Source organism: Lepidochelys kempii, chromosome 11 (genome assembly GCF_965140265.1).
Source record: "Lepidochelys kempii isolate rLepKem1 chromosome 11, rLepKem1.hap2, whole genome shotgun sequence".
NCBI classification, from domain to species: domain Eukaryota; kingdom Metazoa; phylum Chordata; order Testudines; family Cheloniidae; genus Lepidochelys; species Lepidochelys kempii.
The window spans coordinates 74,243,116-74,256,352 of NC_133266.1; positions in this window are offsets into that span (position 1 = coordinate 74,243,116).

Here is a 13,237-nt window from a genome sequence, read left to right on the forward strand (position 1 = left end):
ACTACGAGGAGTGGTAGATACGCTGAATGGTAGGGATAGGATACAGAGGGCCCTAGACAAATTGGAGGATTGGGCCAAAAGAAATCTGATGAGGTTCAACAAGAACAAGTGCAGAGTCCTGCACTTAGGACGGAAGAATCCAATGCTCCGCTACAGACTAGGGACCGAATGGCTAGGCAGCAGTTCTGCAGAGGAGGACCTAGGGGTGACAGTGGGACGAGAAGCTGGATATGAGTGAACAGTGTGCCCTTGTTGCCAAGAAGGCCAATGGCATTTTGGGGTGTATAAGTAGGGGCATTGCCAGCAGATTGAGGGACGTGATCGTTCCCCTCTATTCGACATTGGTGAGGCCTCATCTGGAGTACTGTGTCCAGTTTTGGGCCCCACACTTCAAGAAGGATGTGGAAAAATTGGAGAGAGTCCAGCGAAGGGCAACAAAAATGATTAGGGGACTGGAACACATGACTTATGAGGAGAGGCTGAGGGAACTGGGATTGTTTAGTCTACAGAAGACAAGAATGAAGGGGGGTTTGATAGCTGCTTTCAATTACCTGAAAGGTGGATCCAAAGAGGATGGATCTAGACTATTCTCAGTGATAGCAGATGACAGAACAAGGAGTAATGGTCTCAAGTTGCAGTGGGGGGGATTTAGGTTGGATATTAGGAAAAACTTTTTCACTAGGAGGGTGGTGAAAGACTGGAATGCGTTACCTAGGGAGGTGGTGGAATCCCCTTCCTTAGAAGTTTTTAAGGTCAGGCTTGACAAAGCCCTGGCTGGGATGATTTAGTTGGGGATTGGTCCTGCTCTGGGCAGGGGGTTGGACCAGATGACCTCCAGAGGTCCCTTCCAACTCTGATATTCTATGATTCTATGATTTTAAAATTCTATTGCCTCTGCAAGTGGTGATCAAAGGGAGGAGGGGAGGATGGTTAGCTTACAGGGAAGTAGAGTGAATCAAGGGGTGGGGGTTTTCATCAAGGAGAAACAAACAGAACTTTTACACCGTAGCCTGTCCAATCATGAAACTGGTTTTCAAAGCTTCTCTGATGCGCATCACACCCTCCTGTGCTCTTCTAACCGCCCTGGTGTCTGGCTGTGCGTAACCAGCAGCCAGGTGATTTGCCTCAACCTCCCACCCCGCCATAAATGTCTCCCCCTTGGCACTCTCACAGATATTGTGGAGTGCACAGCAAGCAGTAATAACAGTGGGAATATTGGTTTCGCTGAGGTCTAAGCGAGTCAGTAAACTGCGCCAGCACGCTTTTAAACGTCCAAATGCACATTCTACCACCATTCTGCACTTGCTCAGCCTGTAGTTGAACAGCTCCTGACTACTGTCCAGGCTGCCTGGGTACGGCTTCATGAGCCATGGCATTAAGGGGTAGGCTGGGTCCCCAAGGATAACTATAGGCATGTCAACATCCCCAACGGTTATTTTCAGGTCTGAGAATAAAGACCCTTCCTGCAGCTTTTGAAATAGACCAGAGTTCCTGAAGATGCGAGCATCATGTACCTTTCCCAGCCATCCCACGTTGATGTTGGTGAAATGTCCCTTGTGATCCACCAGTGCTTGTAGCACTATTGAAAAGTACCCCTTGCGGTTTATGTACTCGCCGGCTTGGTGCTCCGGTGCCAAGATAGGGATATGGGTTCCGTATATGGCCCCACCACAGTTAGGGAATCCCATTGCAGCAAAGCCATCCACTATGACCTGCACATTTCCCAGGGTCACTACCCTTGATATCAGCAGATCTGTGATTGCATTGGCTACTTGCATTACAGCAGCCCCCACAGTAGATTTGCCCACTCCAAATTGATTCCCAACTGACCGATAGCTGTCTGGCATTGCAAGCTTCCACAGGGCTATTGCCACTCGCTTCTCAATTGTAAGGGCTGCTCTCATCTTGGTATTCTTGCACCTCAGGGCAGGGGAAAGCAAGTCACAAAGTTCCATGAAAGTGCCCTTATGCATGCGAAAGTTTCGCAACCACTGGGAATCATCCCAAACCTGCAACACTATGCGGTCCCACCAGTCTGTGCTTGTTTCCCGAGCCCAGAATCGGCTTTCCACCACATGAACCTGCCCCATTAGCACCATGATGCCCACATTGCCAGGGCTCGTGCTTTCAGAGAAGTCTGTGTCCATGTCCTCATCACTCACGTCACCGCGCTGACGTCGCCTGCTCGCCCGGTATCTCTTTGCCAGGTTCTGGTGCTGCATATACTGCTGGATAATGTGTGTGGTGTTTAATGTGCTCCTAATTGCCAAAGTGATCTGAGCAGGCTCCATGCTTGCTGTGGTATGGCGTCTGCACAGAAAAAAGGTGCGGAACGATTGTCTGCCATTGCCCTGATGGAGGGAGGGGCGACTGATGACGTGGCTTACGGGGTTGGCTTACAGGGAATTAAAATCAACAAAGGGGGTGGCTTTGTGAGAAACTGAATGGCCCCCTCAAGGATAGAACTCAAAACCTCAAGGATAGAACTCAAAACTGGGTTTAGCAGGCTGCTGATTTCACAGAGAGAGGGAGGGAGGGAGGAGAAAATGAATACAAAACAAATCTGGTCTGTTTCTTGTTTTGAGCCACTTCATCTATCTTTATACATCTTGCTGGCAGCAGACTGTGCAGTACGACCGCTAGCCGTCGTCATCTCCTGGGTGCTTGGCAGAAGATGGTGCAGTATGACGACTAGCCATCATCTTCTGCTAGCTGCAGGCTAAAAGAGAGTGCACTGCTGGTAGGACTCAACCGCCACGAGACGAAACAAGGGAAATGACCTGGCTGAGTCACTCCCATGTTTGCCCAGGTGCCTGGTTAAAAGAGCACCCAGGACTACGTCGATGATGGCTACTAGTCATACTGCACTGTCTGCTGCCAAAAGGCAATTAACTGCTGCTGTGTAGCAATGCAGTACCACGTCTGCCAGCACCCAGGAGACATACGGTGACGGTGAGCTGAACTGGCTCCATGCTTGCCGTGGTATGGCGTCTGCACAGGTAACTCAAGAAAAAAGGCGCAAAACGATTGTCTTTTACGGAGGGAGGGAGGAAACGGGGGCCTGACGATATGTACCCAGAACCAACCGCGACAATGTTTTAGCCCCATCCGGCACTGGGATTTCTACCCAGAATTCAAATGGGCGGCGGAGACTGCGGGAACTGTGGGATAGCCACCCACAGTGCAACGCTCCGGAAGTCAACGCTTGCCTCGGTACTGTGGACACACTCCGCCGACTACATGCACTTGGAGCATTTGTGTGGGGACTCACACAATCAACTGTATAAAAACGCTTTCTACAAAACCGACTTCTATAAATTCGACCTAATTTCGTAGTGTAGACATACCCCTAGACACAAATCCTGATCCCAAGGAATCTGGCTGCCTCTGTTCTGTTCTAGGCGAAAGAGAGGTCCTGACACAAACGTTTCACTGTTAAATTTAAACCTGCATGGTGACTCATTTTCCTTAGTTATTTACTTGCGCGGGTATTTTTTTTCAGTGTGTCTTTGGAATGCTGTTCTCTTGTGGGAAAGTTGTTGGATGGGTTCGTAAGCTTTGGGAACTTGTGACTGACCTACAGTTTGCATCTAGCTGCCATGCACAAAGGCTCTGACCCAGCAATAATGCAGGATCGGTGTGCCGCCCTAGGTGGCCTGCTGGCAGAGGGGCATGGTTGTTGCTTTTGATGTTCTAGGTCATAGGGCCAAATCTCTGTAAGGCTGTCACAAGTGGAGTGAAAATTGCTGTATCTTCATGCATTAGTCTAATTAAAGTCTTTTGGACCCAATATAGGGGTGAAATGTAATGGCCTGTATTATGCAGGAGGTTTGGTGAGAAAGGATCTAATGTCTGCTCTGGCCTTAAACTCTGTGAAACTACGAAAGATACATTCAAAGGGTATTTTTTTTCCCTGCCTCTAACTATTCCGACACTTTTAAAGGGCCTTTGGAAACGATGTTATACTTCACTTTTTTGAAGTATATTTCACTATAAATATTAGTTACATTTACCAGAATGCATTGGACATTACCGTGTTAAAGCTGTCTGATAAAATAACCACATGAAAGAAGACTTGTTGTGCACATGTTAATTTTCTAGTGAAAAGAGGTTTGGACATTGACTTGAACACATGAACACAAGCCAGAAAAGCAGAAATTCTAAGCCCAGCCCTGCAATGCTAACTTCTCCTGTCACTTCACTAGGGTATCTTGCTAGTAGGGCTCACTGGCAAACAAGAAAAAAAAAACCTTGAGGTTTTGAAATTTGTTTTCATTCCAGGTCAGAATGAAATCATGAACTTGCAAGAATATTTTTGTTGGGAAAAACATATGAAACATGTTGGACCTGGAATGGAAAAACATATGTTGGGAAAAACAGTGTGAGAGCCTGAGTGAGTGTCTGATTGGCTGCTAGCCTGCAGGGGGCGGGCAGTAGGGGGTCTGTTTGTTTGCGACAGGGAAGCCTGGCCGTTTAAAAATAGCCAGAGCTTCGCGAACCAGCTGAGCGGCGGAGAACCAGCTGAGCAGCGGGGACAGCAGAGCAGCACACAGCAGGAGTTTGCCTGGGACTGGTAAGTATCCGAGTCTGTGTTTGTTTGCTTGCTGAGGAAGTATCCGAGCGTGTGTTTGCTGGGGGGGCAGTGTGAGAGCCTGAGTGAGTGTCTGATTGGCTGCTAGCCTGCAGGGGGCGGGCAGTAGGGGGTCTGTTTGTTTGCGACAGGGAAGCCTGGCCGTTTAAAAATAGCCAGAGCTTCGCGAACCAGCTGAGCGGCGGAGAACCAGCTGAGCAGCGGGGACAGCAGAGCAGCACACAGCAGGAGTTTGCCTGGGACTGGTAAGTATCCGAGTCTGTGTTTGTTTGCTTGCTGAGGAAGTATCCGAGCGTGTGTTTGCTGGGGGGGCAGTGTGAGAGCCTGAGTGAGTGTCTGATTGGCTGCTAGCCTGCAGGGGGCGGGCAGTAGGGGGTCTGTTTGTTTGCGACAGGGAAGCCTGGCCGTTTAAAAATAGCCAGAGCTTCGCGAACCAGCTGAGCGGCGGAGAACCAGCTGAGCAGCGGGGACAGCAGAGCAGCACACAGCAGGAGTTTGCCTGGGAGTTCGCCTGGAGGGAGCCCAGTGAGGCTTACGTCTTGCAAACTGCTCTGAGGAAGCTCACAGTAGGAAGGTGATATGGAAGGGGGGGGTTCAGCTGTTGTGACCTGCACTGAATGTGCCATGTTTGTCTTTCTTCCACAGGACAGAAGTGACTTTGTCTGTACAAAGTGCAAGCTGGTCTCCATATTGGAAGAGAAGATTGAAGGTCTGGAGCAACAGATAACAACCCTGCGTTGCATACGGGAAACTGAAGATTTCCTGGACGAAACTCAGGATAGGCTTCTAGGGGCACAAAGCTCTACAGATATAGAGCAGGTTGCACAGAGGAGCCAAGAGACCAGTGAAGAAGCTTGGCAACATGTGACCTCCAGAAGAGGTAAGCGGAATGTCCGGGTTCCAGTAACACAGACACAGGTAACTAACCGCTTTCATGTTCTCTCCACAGGTATCGTTGCGGAGAGTGGACCAGATGATATGTCTGGGGCGAGAAAGCAGAAGGAGACTCCGCTGGTTGGAAGGCATGAGATGCGCTGTCCTGAGGTTGGGGGTTCCACGACCACCACCCCCAAGAGGAGAAGGCGGGTGGTGGTGGTCGGGGACTCTCTCCTCCGGGGGACTGAGTCATCTATCTGCCGCCCTGACCGGGAAAACCGAGAAGTCTGCTGCTTGCCAGGGGCTAAGATTCGTGATGTGACGGAGAGACTGCCGAGACTCATCAAGCCCTCGGATCGCTACCCCTTCCTGCTTCTCCACGTGGGCACCAATGATACTGCCAAGAATGACCTTGAGCGGATCACTGCGGACTATGTGGCTCTAGGAAGAAGAATAAAGGAGTTGGAGGCGCAAGTGGTGTTCTCGTCCATCCTCCCCGTGGAAGGAAAAGGCCTAGGTAGGGAGCATCGAATCGTGGAAGTCAACGAATGGCTACGCAGATGGTGTCGGAGAGAAGGCTTTGGTTTCTTTGACCATGGGATGGTGTTCCATGAAGGAGGAGTGCTGGGTAGAGACGGGCTCCATCTTACGAAGAGAGGGAAGAGCATCTTTGCCAGCAGGCTGGCTAACCTAGTGAGGAGGGCTTTAAACTAGGTTCACCGGGGGAAGGAGACCAAAGCCCTGAGGTAAGTGGGAAAGCGGGATACCGGGAGGAAGCACAGGCAGGAATGTCTGTGAGGGGAGGGCTCCGGCCTCATACTGGCAATGAGGGGCGATCAACAGGTTATCTCAAGTGCTTATATACAAATGCACAAAGCCTTGGAAACAAGCAGGGAGAACTGGAGGTCCTGGTGATGTCAAGGAACTATGACGTGATCGGAATAACAGAGACTTGGTGGGATAACTCATATGACTGGAGTACTGTCATGGATGGTTATAAACTGTTCAGGAAGGACAGGCAGGGCAGAAAAGGTGGGGGAGTAGCACTGTATGTAAGGGAGCAGTATGACTGCTCAGAGCTCCGGTACGAAACTGCAGAAAAACCTGAGTGTCTCTGGATTAAGTTTAGAAGTGTGTGCAACAAGAGTGATGTAGTGGTGGGAGTCTGCTATCGACCACCGGACCAGGGGGATGAGGTGGATGAGGCTTTCTTCCGGCAGCTCACGGAAGCTACTAGATCGCATGCCCTGATTCTCATGGGTGACTTTAATTTTCCTGATATCTGCTGGGAGAGCAATACAGCGGTGCATAGACAATCCAGGAAGTTTTTGGAAAGCGTAGGGGACAATTTCCTGGCGCAAGTGCTAGAGGAGCCAACTAGGGGGGGTGCTTTTCTTGACCTGCTGCTCACAAACCGGGTAGAATTAGTGGGGGAAGCAAAAGTGGATGGGAATCTGGGAGGCAGTGACCATGAGTTGGTTGAGTTCAGGATCCTGACGCAGGGAACAAAGGTAAGCAGCAGGATACGGACCCTGGACTTCAGGAAAGCAGACTTCGACTCCCTCAGGGAACGGATGGCCAGGATCCCCTGGGGGACTAACTTGAAGGGGAAAGGAGTCCAGGAGAGCTGGCTGTATTTCAAGGAATCCCTGTTGAGGTTACAGGGACAAACCATCCCGATGAGTCGAAAGAATAGTAAATATGGCAGGCGACCAACTTGGCTTAATGGTGAAATCCTAGCGGATCTTAAACATAAAAAAGAAGCTTACAAGAAGTGGAAGGTTGGACATATGACCAGGGAAGAGTATAAAAATATTGCTCGGGCATGTAGGAATGTTATCAGGAGGGCCAAATCGCACCTGGAGCTGCAGCTAGCCAGAGATGTCAAGAGTAACAAGAAGGGTTTCTTCAGGTATGTTGGCAACAAGAAGAAAGCCAAGGAATGTGTGGGCCCCTTACTGAATGAGGGAGGCAACCTAGTGACAGAGGATGTGGAAAAAGCTAATGTACTCAATGCTTTTTTTGCCTCTGTTTTCACTAACAAGGTCAGCTCCCAGACTGCTGCGCTGGGCATCACAAAATGCGGAAGAGATGGCCAGCCCTCTGTGGAGATAGAGGCGGTTAGGGACTATTTAGAAAAGCTGGACGTGCACAAGTCCATGGGGCCGGACGAGTTGCATCCGAGAGTGCTGAAGGAATTGGCGGCTGTGATTGCAGAGCCACTGGCCATTATCTTTGAAAACTCGTGGCGAACCGGGGAAGTCCCGGATGACTGGAAAAAGGCTAATGTAGCGCCAATCTTTAAAAAAGGGAAGAAGGAAGATCCTGGGAACTACAGGCCAGTCAGCCTCACCTCAGTCCCTGGAAAAATCATGGAGCAGGTCCTCAAAGAATCAATCCTGAAGCACTTGCATGAGAGGAAAGTGATCAGGAACAGCCAGCATGGATTCACCAAGGGAAGGTCATGCCTGACTAATCTAATCGCCTTTTATGATGAGATTACTGGTTCTGTGGATGAAGGGAAAGCAGTGGATGTATTGTTTCTTGACTTTAGCAAAGCTTTTGACACGGTCTCCCACAGTATTCTTGTCAGCAAGTTAAGGAAGTATGGGCTGGATGAATGCACTATAAGGTGGGTAGAAAGCTGGCTAAATTGTCGGGCTCAACGGGTAGTGATCAATGGCTCCATGTCTAGTTGGCAGCCGGTATCAAGTGGAGTGCCCCAAGGGTCGGTCCTGGGGCCAGTTTTATTCAATATCTTCATAAATGATCTGGAGGATGGTGTGGATTGCACTCTCAGCAAATTTGCGGATGATACTAAACTGGGAGGAGTGGTAGATACGCTGGAGGGGAGGGATAGGATACAGAAGGACCTAGACCAATTGGAAGATTGGGCCAAAAGGAATCTGATGAGGTTCAATAAGGATAAGTGCAGGGTCCTGCACTTAGGACGGAAGAACCCAATGCACAGCTACAGACTAGGGACCGAATGGCTAGGCAGCAGTTCTGCAGAAAAGGACCTAGGGGTTACAGTGGACGAAAAGCTGGATATGAGTCAGCAGTGTGCCCTTGTTGCCAAGAAGGCCAATGGCATTTTGGGATGTATAAGTAGGGGCATAGCGAGCAGATCGAGGGACGTGATCGTTCCCCTCTATTCGACATTGGTGAGGCCTCATCTGGAGTACTGTGTGCAGTTTTGGGCCCCACACTTCAAGAAGGATGTGGATAAATTGGAGAGAGTCCAGCGAAGGGCAACAAAAATGATTAGGGGTCTGGAACACATGAGTTATGAGGAGAGGCTGAGGGAGCTGGGATTGTTTAGCCTGCAGAAGAGAAGAATGAGGGGGGATTTGATAGCTGCTTTCAACTACCTGAAAGGGGGTTCCAAAGAGGATGGCTCTAGACTGTTCTCAATGGTAGCAGATGACAGAACGAGGAGTAATGGTCTCAAGTTGCAGTGGGGGAGGTTTAGATTGGATATTAGGAAAAACTTTTTCACTAAGAGGGTGGTGAAACACTGGAATGCGTTACCTAGGGAGGTGGTAGAATCTCCTTCCTTAGAGGTTTTTAAGGTCAGGCTTGACAAAGCCCTGGCTGGGATGATTTAACTGGGAATTGGTCCTGCTTCGAGCAGGGGGTTGGACTAGATGACCTTCTGGGGTCCCTTCCAACCCTGATATTCTATGATTCTATGATATGAGCCAAAAACATAGTAGTCCGGTGTTTAGGTGAATCACCAGAACAAAGACTTGAACCCCACTGCCCTATGAGTGCCTCTAACCATTAGGCAATTGACTATTCTGATGGCTTATGCTCTGTCTGGTTTTGACCGGCATTTCCATCCTGCACCTGAGAAACCTTCCCAATAAAACCTTTGTTGAAACTGCTGCGTTTCCATGAAACATTTCAGGTTTGACAAAATGGCATTTTTTGAGGTGGTGGGGCGGAGAGTTTTGTCCAAAATTGTTCAATCTGCTCTAATTGGTAGATGAAGCAACTCATCTTTGGACTTGCACAAGTCAGAGATGTAGAAGTGGCCAGAAGTCCGCTTGATTTAAATCGCTCCAATGTGCACTGAGCATACGAGTTAAATGCTGATGATCCAACATCTGAAACACAGTTAAGCCACTTTGCTCAGCAACTGTGTGGATCTGCAATTCATGGCAGTGCTGTCGAGGTGGTTGGAAGTTTCTTTCATAGATGAAAGGAGAAGGGGGGAGCATAGGCAGTCGATAGTGGAAGACAGGGCAGCAGGGTGTTGAAGGCTTTGGGGAATACTTTGCCATGGATGAAGAATGGAATTTTTGATGTGCAAACTGCATAGAGTTCTGGGAGGAGATTAGCACTGGTCCTGGCTGGATTACAGCCACACAAATGAATTTCAAAGCGCTGGATTTGGCTCTTGCAGAACAAGTTTGCTCAACATCTCCACAGTGCCTGCCTGGAAGGCTGCCAATCCATAGAACTCTCACTGAAGTCAACGGCATGGGATGCCTGTCGAATCAGACCCAGTGTCTGTGAAGTGCTTTGAACATGAAAAGTGCAAAGTATTATCATGTAAGGGTAGAATATGCTGCTGCTTAAGTTAAAACAATAGCAAATGTAACAGTGTAATAAAAAGCAGAGCAAGGATTTCCTCGGCGAGAGCATTTCAAAGGGATAACAAAGTATTTTGGAAAGCCTAGAATAATTGCTAAATGAAACCTGCATAGTGCATAAAGGAAGTTGATTTTAAGCGAGAAAGGTAACAGGACCTGTATTATTCACAGGCTTATAAACATCAGATGTCAATGTTTAGGGGGAAAAAGGCATTAGTGAATGAATGATAATCTAACTTTGATTTTTGTTTAGTATAAATTGTTCATAAGAATCCTTTGCTTTTAGCATTTGAAGTGTTTAAAAGTGAGCATGGTCATTTAACCTTTCCTCTCTGTATTTGGAGACTCTCATAAAATTAATTCCAGTCTCTTTAGACCAAGAAAGATGTTACCTTCAATAGAAACACCCAAGGATGTTTTCCTGTCTTCCATGGGACTCTTTATGGACTGGATTGTGGACCTTTGCTGAGCCATTACTCAAACAAATCATTCTATTGAAGTCAATCGGCCTGCTCGTATGAGTACATGATCGCCACGGTTAGACACCAGTTCAGGAAATTACTTAAGCACCTGCTTAGCTTTAAGGCTTTGATTTCAACGGGGCTTAAGCACATGCTTAAGTGCTCTTCTTGAATAAGGATGCCTTAGTGGGACACTAACCCTAATCTGCCCCTTGATACAGAAACATACTGGAGGAAGGTTAGTTTAATGGAAACAGCCTGTTCTTTGTTTTACAGTATGCCTATCCAAGGCTTTGGGCACCCTACCATGTTAATTAATCATTCAATATCATAAAATCCCACTGGCATTCAACTACAGGAACTCCACACGTAAAGTCGTCCTGGTTAACGTTGTTTCGTTGTTACGTTGCTGATTAATTAGGGAACATGTTCGTTTAAAGTTGCGCAATGCTCCCGTATAACATTGTTTGGCAGCCCCCTGCTTTGTCCACTGCTTGCAGGAAGAGCAGCCCGTTGGAGCAAGCTGGTGGGGGTTGGGTGGAACCAGGGTGGGCCGGCAGCCCCCCCATCAGCTCCCCGCTCCCCTAAATTCCCTGTGCAGCAGCCTCCCAGCAGGCTACCAATTGCCAGCAGTTCAGCTGTCCCTCCCCCCACTGTCATGTGCTGCTCCTGCTCTCTGCCTTGGAGCTGCTCCCTGGAGCCTCCTGCTTGCTGTCTGGGGGGGCGGGGGAGAGGAGGGCTAATGTGAGGGTGTCCCCCTTCCCCCTCCTCCTGCCCCCTGCTTACGCCTTCTCCATATAGAGCAGGGTGGGGACAGGACAGGGCTCAGGACAGAGAGACCACAGCTGCTGTCTCAATGTCCTGAGCTTTTTAAAGGCAATGTATTTAGAGTGGGGTCAGCGTACTTAAAGGGCCAATGCGTATCTCTCTCTCACACACACAGGGTGTGTGTCTCTGTCTGCCATGCTGTCTCCCCTCCCTCCATTTGTGCTGAGGCTACATTAACAACAATGGGTTAACCCTTGAGGGCTCAGTTGATTGCTAGTTCATCATTTAGCAGTAAGGCATTCCTGGGAAATATCCCACCCTCTGACTTCACCACTCAACCAAGCTTCACAATCATCATTGCTGTGTACAGTATTAAATTGTTTGTTTAAAACTTATACTTTGTGTGTGTATATATATATAATATAGTTTTTTGTCTGGTGAAAAAAATTTCCTTGGAACCTAACCCCCCTATTTACATTAATTCTTATGGGGAAATTGGATTCGCTTAACATCGTTTCGCTTAAAGTCGCATTTTTCAGGAACAGAACTACAACGGTAAGCGAGGAGTTACTGTAATCAGTTCAGCAGGAGCTCAGCCAGCCAGATATCTACAGAAACTCCTTTCTGTCCCTTCATCGTGGGAAGCAAACCCTGGCCCCACTCCAAAAGCCCTCTCTAAGGGTATCTTTTGGTGGTCTTCTCAGCATGCTGCATATCTGGACTATTTCAGACGAAGATGAGGAGTGTGTTCCAGAGCTGTAGCAGAACCACGCAGCCAGAAGCCACCCCCCTTTACAGAAAGTACGTTGTCCCATTTTAGACAGTCACTGCCTAGAACCAGGGCTTGGGCAGTCAGTTCAGTGGCTAGAGCTGTAGGTGATCAGGCCTGAGGGCTCAAGTCAGAGTCAGTAACCAAGGTCTGGAGTCAAGAGTTGAGCCAAGGTCAATAGCAGGTGCCAGAGTCAATAATCAGGGGCTGGAGCCAAGGATCAAGCCAGAGGCAAGAACCAGAGGGTAGGGCGAGGAGACATGAACACCACAGGGTCTGTCTCAGCAGCAGGTCACGGATCTGCCTTGTTGCAAGGACAACTTCTTGGCACTCCCTCTGCACTTAAATAGAGGTCCTGGGAGGGGCTGCTGGTCATGTGTACTGCGTGGGGCACTTCCCACAGTGCCTGCTCTCCCAGAATGGGTGGTGTGTTGATCAGGGCTCCGCAAAGGCTGTCCGGTGGCAGTGTGTAGGCGCTGCCTGTCTGCAGACTCAGGAATAATAAAAAGGGCCAGATTCTGTCTCCCTTACAGGTGTGGAGTAGGATGTCGCTCCACAGGTAGTCCTGTGGCTGTCCCTGGGAGCACTCAGAGGGGAGGGAGGCTGTGTCAGGCCATCCACTCCTTTAATGGTGTAAACGCCTGTGTGGCTCTAATTTGCACAGCTGTGTATCCACAAGCTGCAATGGGTGCTCTGCAACTGCCTCTCTCCACTGCACCTGAGCTCTGACAAGCTGCCCGCAAAGCCAGTGCGGGGAGCTGATGAGGCTTTTGCAGAGAACCCGCAACTCTTAGCTTCTGAAATTTGTGGCACAAAATGCTTCCCATGGATCAGTCCAGAGGGAGTGGCACAAGGTCAAGTTGAAGCTCCTCCAGTGTATGCCAGGGCCGTGCCAAGGCCAGGAATCTACATCCCTCCCCACGCACCTGCACAGCTCTCCTCAGGGACTGTTAATCACACAGCTGACATCTTGTAAAGCTGCCTGGAGCCCCGGGATTTGAAAACAGAGTGATCCAGGCAGGTTTGCAGAGGGATGTCTGTTTGACTGACCGCTGTTGCCACTTTACGAAAAGCCCAGCACATGGTCACACTATAAAACAGGAACAACAGCTTCAAAAAAATCTGCATGTGTGGAGGAGGAAATCAAAGGAACATCTTTTTCATGCTAGTCTGC